This window comes from Lytechinus pictus, chromosome 11 (genome assembly GCF_037042905.1).
Source record: "Lytechinus pictus isolate F3 Inbred chromosome 11, Lp3.0, whole genome shotgun sequence".
In the NCBI taxonomy this organism is placed as follows: domain Eukaryota; kingdom Metazoa; phylum Echinodermata; class Echinoidea; order Temnopleuroida; family Toxopneustidae; genus Lytechinus; species Lytechinus pictus.
Window position 1 is genome coordinate 1906178 of NC_087255.1, and position 6323 is coordinate 1912500.

Genomic DNA, 6323 nt, shown 5'->3' on the forward strand with positions numbered 1-6323 from the left:
GTACATATTTTGACCTGACTCTGTGCGACTCTGACAATACTTTTTTTTTAAAGATATCTTTTTCAACGTAGTGATTTTCTCACCGCGCCCAAAAGACCTGCGTTGCTGTTGCATATTCATGAGTTTGCCTGGGAATGCGCAAACGTCTTATATGAAGAGTGTGCGCATACATCCACAGGGAATCTAGCGATTTTTTTCGGGTCAACAAACTTCTCCGCAAATACTCTATCGTGATTGGTCAAAAGTTTGCAGTCTCAAGGGTCGATGCGTATTGTGTATCATAATCATTATGACGTACTATTGGGCGCGTTTATCTTGGAGAACTTTCCAGCTAGAAAGTTTTGTTATTCTTTACATTGATATTGCTTTCAAACTATACGGCCGCATAGTTTATCGTTTCTATCAATATTTCTTTCGACGATCGATTCAGGTAAGTTCATGCAATATTTATATCCCTTTCCCCTAAAAAAAACATATTTGTACATTTATGAATGAAAATTAAATTCAAGTTTAGGCCAAACGTTTATTGATGGATTTTATAGAAGTAGTTTTAATATTGTTTTGTGACACATGGTTTGTTATTTTTTTTTTGTATGTGTGGGTGTTTATAAATTTCACATAGAATTTTAACCATCTAAGTGTTGTTACTATTTCCATATTGCTCTAACAATATCATAACTTTTTGTATTTGTGTGCAATAGAATGTCTGACATTGCACCGAGTCGTCGTTTATTTGATTCTTGGCTGAAGAAAGACAACACCCCTATCTTCAGTCAAGATATTATCAAGGATGCCAACATCGGAAATCGGGTGAGTTTCTTCTTTTTTCTTAAATATCTACTTTGAAATCGTGAAGATAATTTTGATGATAATGGCGATGATGATGATAATGAAGATGATGGGGATGATGATCATGATGAAGATGGTGATGATGATGATGATAATGATGATGGTGATGATGGTAATGATGGTGGTGATGATGATGATAATAATGATGGTGATGATGATGGTGTTGATGGTGATGATGTTGATGATGAAAAGAAGAAGAAGAAGATGATGAAGAAAAATAGAGACAGAAATATAGACAGAAAGAAAAAAATAAATAAAGAAAGAAAGAGTGAAAGACAGACAGACAAAAAAAAGACAAAAAGAAAGAAAGAGAGATTGAAAGACAGACAGAAAAAAAGAAAGAAAAAAAATAGATGAATAAACAAAAGAAAGAAAGATAGAATAGAAGAAAGAAAGAAAGCAGAAAAAATGAAACAAATCAGGAAAGCTAGAAAGGAAAAGAAAGAAAGAATGAAAGAGAAGTAAAGTAAAGTAAGAGAAAGAGGAGGAGCAGAAGGAGAAAAAAGGGTAATAATAATAATAACAATGTCAAGAATACTAATGACGACTATTATTGATATTGATGATGTTGGTGGTGATGGTGATGATAATGGAGATATTTCATAAATTCTTGTGGAACCAGAGATTCTGCAGAAACATTGATATTATCGAATTAAAAAAAAATATATATTTTGAGTAATGGAAACAACGTTGCTAGTGATATGGTGTCTAGGATGGGGAGCAGGAGCAGTAACGATTGCGTGATAAAAATAGTTTTGCTGTAAGGATATATAAATAGCATTATTAATTACGATGATTATGATGATGATAATGATCATGATGATGATAATAACAATGATGATGATGATGATTTTCGTTCGTGACTTTCAAACACTCACATTTTTAGACTAAACTTAAAACCTACTTTTTAATCAGTAGCAAATCATATAAATTTTCGTTGTTATTTGTGATATATTCCTTGTAATTTGTTAATTTATCCTTTATGCATTTTCCATTAATATTCGGTAGTCTTAAGTTGATGTTATATTTTATTTTGTATATCGCTGACATTTACTTGTACTTTTTTTGTCTTGTGTATCCAGCACTTAGAACCAATGCGTATTAAGCGCTTTATAAATGTTTATTATTATTATTATTATTATGATGGTGGTGGCGATGATGATGACGATGACGATTATAATAATGATGATGCGGATTACAATGATGTTAATTATGATGATGGTGATGATGATGATGATAATTATGATGATGATGATGATGATAATGATGATGATTATGATGATGTTAATTATGATGATGATTATGATCCTGCTGATGATGGTGATAATGGTTGTTATGATGATGATGATGATGATAACAGGAGTCTCTCCCCAACTCCCAGATAACAATAATGATGATGAAGAGAAGAAGGAACATGGGGTGACGATATCGTGAACAATGTCAAAGATGATAATGATGATGACGATGATGATGATGAGGAGGAGGATGATGATGGTGATGACGATGATTGTAATAATGATAACGATGATGATGAGGATGAATAAGATGACGATTGTGATGACGATGATGACGGTGAAGATAGTGGTGGTGATGGTAATAATTGATGATGATGATGATGACGACGACGAAGACAACGACGATGAAGATGATGATGATAATGATGGTGATAGTGATGATGATGATGATGAATAAGATGATGATGATGATAATGATAATGATGATGGTGATCATGATGATGATAATGATGGTGATGATGATAATGATGATGGTGATGACGATGATTGTAATAATGATAACGATGATGATGAGGATGAATAAGATGATGACGATAATGGTGATAATGATGGTGATAGTGATGGTGATGATGATGATGATGGTGATGATGGTGGTGGTGACCATGATGATGATAATGGTGGTGGTGGTGATAAGGAAGGGTGCTTCTGCTGATAATAATATTGATGATGTTGAAAGTGATAATATGCATCTGTCATGATCTGCCAAAGAAATCGATATGATCTCGGCCGTTAAGTATATTGAATATGTGTGTAAGAAAACAAATTAAACAAGTGCAAAACGCATTAACATTGGGAAGTTAACTATAATTTATTCTAAAATATTTAAATTATACTCCAAATGTCAAATAATTAAATGTTATATGACTTGTCTTTTGCAAATATTGATTTGTATGATAATTAGATTTTGCTCTTCGCCCATGATGAAAGGTGAATTGTCACTTACTGTTAGATAGTTTTTGATAAATCATAGACGAAATAGAAGTATAACATTTTCGCAGACAATTACCTCCACTCATACAAAAAATTAGCTAAACTAAATCATTAATAACTATATGGAATTGGGCATTTATAGGTCAGAAGGTCAGAATTTTGCTATAATTTTTTTTTTTTACTAAACATGGAGTAGACTGGACCCGGGAATTTAGGGTGCGCTTTTCTCGAATAGTCGGGTAAACTGAACCCGACGATTTGGGAATTGAGGGGTCCGTTTCTCAAATGGTCGGGTATACGCGATTGCTCGACCCGATGCGACACAAGCCTGACATTGATACTTTATCAGTCAAAAATTGGTTTGAGACTTGCCTAAGCTTATAAAAGAAAAATTTCCAAATAAGTGTAAACCAATTAAGCATATTTTTCGGCAATAAATGATTTGCATGGAATATATACAACCAACAATGATTGGAAGGCAGTCAAGCTGATCTACAAACCAATTTGAATCTGTATACCTGTACATGGTGCAACTATAATTGCAGTCATATTTAACTATATTCTAATTATATTCGAGTAGAACATACTCATGCCTGGCGAGAATATAAACTCTTAAAAATGACTAATCATGTTGGTCAAAGACAACTGCGTAGCCAGGATTTCATTTTGGAGGGGGCGGTAAATGCACACGAAGCGAGCCAACACTTAAAGAGCGCGCGAAGCGCGATCAATTTGAAAAAAAAGATAACTTCATATACTTCGGCCTAACCTTACTCTAATTCCATACCCTAATTTATACCTTTGAACTTTAACCGGCAAAAACCACATATAGCTGAGGTGGAAAAACAGGGTTAGAGAAAGGGTGAGGGAAACAAAGGAGAACTGCAATATTGTCATTTAACCAAGCAAAATTCATATATATAAATTTAGAGCAAGAGTGAAAGGAGTTTCTCTTTTGGGAAAAAATAAAGAATAAAAAGAAAAACCGTAAAGCTACCTTTCTTTACTTTCCTCCCTTCGCTTTTCCTTTTCTCCTCTCTTTTTTTCCTTTCTTTTTTTTTCTTTTTTGGGGACTTTTTTTTTTTTTGGGGGGGGGCGACCGCCCCACCGCCCTCTGGTTACGCGCCTGGTCAACGACACAGTGATTATGTTCTCCCCATTGTTGGTCAAACAGTACTAATTTTATTCGTCACTTGAAATGGCCAATAAACAACCAATTTATTGATCATGCAAACTAATTGATATTTATTGAAATTCGTCATGGTGTTCCATAAGCAAACAAAAAAAAAGACAAAATTCGTCGAATTGCGTTAATATTCGGTGATATTTTTATTCATGCAATGCTAAAATCTCAGGAAGCGGTGAAATACATTGAGCACTCATTCTAAAGATATGATGTTACAATCGTACTTTTCCACAGTACAGTCCCTTCAGATGAGCTAAGCTGGCCAGAGTCGGATTATACGAATTAAGATAGGATTAGGAAAGTTGAGGATCAAAATTGATACTGACCGAGATTCATCGGTTAAAAACTGAACACAACCATTGTATTAGTTGGACCACTTAACTGGAGGTTGATTTTTTAAAAACAAATATTATGTTTTTCAAAGAAGGCGACCATTACATTTCTACTCGATATGTTAATCGGACACTTATTCACCAATAACATTGGTCGGAATAGAGTCATGGTAAGAACGACCAGTCATTTTTAGACATGCTGTGAATAGACTGAATTCCACTCTTTTAGACTATTTTGAGGTCCGTCGAAAGGAAAATTTTCATTATTGTGAATTACATTCCAATCTCACACAAGTCATTGACTGCTTGTTTGTGAAGATTTGAAATTTCAGATCAGATTAAGCGCTCACTCCAGATAATGTTTTATTCTTTTTATCAAAAGCCATTTAAACATCTTCCGAATTTAGTCATTATGGTAATTGCCTATCCGGAAATGAATGTATAATGAAATTTTCTCGTCCAATTTCATGCTTAAAGGACTAGTCCACCCCTACAAAATTTTTATTTGATTAAAAGGGGAAAATACAACTATTAATACTGAAAATTTTATCAAAATCGGATGTAATATAAGAAAGTTATGACATTTTAAAATTTAAAACAGTTATATGCACCTCTTGGTCGGTATGCAAACGAGGGAACGGATGACTCACTATTTCTTTTGTATCTTATTGTATGAAAAAATATGAAAAATTATATTTTTCCGTCATTGTCATGTGAAACAAAAATTATTACATTCGACTGGGCTCCCTTGCAAAGCAGGTCAATTAGCTTGAACGGGACAAGCCTATTTAAAAACAAACAAACACATAGATAAGTAAATACAAATGAATGAATAAATAAATATGATAAATAAATAAATAAATAAATAGCCAGATAAATAAATAAATAAATAAATAATTGAATAAATAAATAACTAGATAAATTAATTGATTAATAATTGTAATTTTCATCCCACAGATGTCAGATTTTCCATACTATCGACAGACTAATTCAAAATTTGACAAGAAGTCGTTATATTTACCATTTTCTCCCCTACTTTCCCTTGGCCTTTCAGGATCTTTCTGATTTGATTGTACGTGCACAGAGAACCATTCAGACCCCACCAAAGGATACCAGAATCATCCTTACCTTGAATGGTAAAAAGCTGTGGCAATGCTCTAGGAATGTTACGGTAAGCAGAATCTTATTTGTAATTTGGTGTAAAAAATGAAACAAAGCTCACGCGCAGGATGGGAATACATTTTTCACAATAGTTGGATGTCTCTGTTTAATTTGCTGTAACGATGTTTAAGAAGTAAATCATTTCATCTTGATATGTTACCAGTAAGTATAAATAAGAGGTACATTAAATTATAGTTCCTTTTCAAATAAAGAAAATACGGTAGACATATCATAATTCATTAAACGATACAGAAAGGCTGCCATTTTATCTAGGTGTATAATGATTATTTCTCGGTTCACATCAGATTCCCGAGGTTAGAGCAGCAATGGGATTCATTGACCCCGCAGACGAAACAGGGAGCAATGACGTCACTAGTGCTGACGTGGATGACGTCACAATAGAGCCAATGGATCCACTGGAGATTCCCATGGTGTGGCGCTTTGAGCCTGGTCAACTCACCACCCAGATCACCCAAGATAAGATTCGAATCTTGACTTACAACATCGAGGTAAGATCTATTACTTTCGCTACCTGTACTGTAGGTCCTATAACTTATGAAAAGATATTAG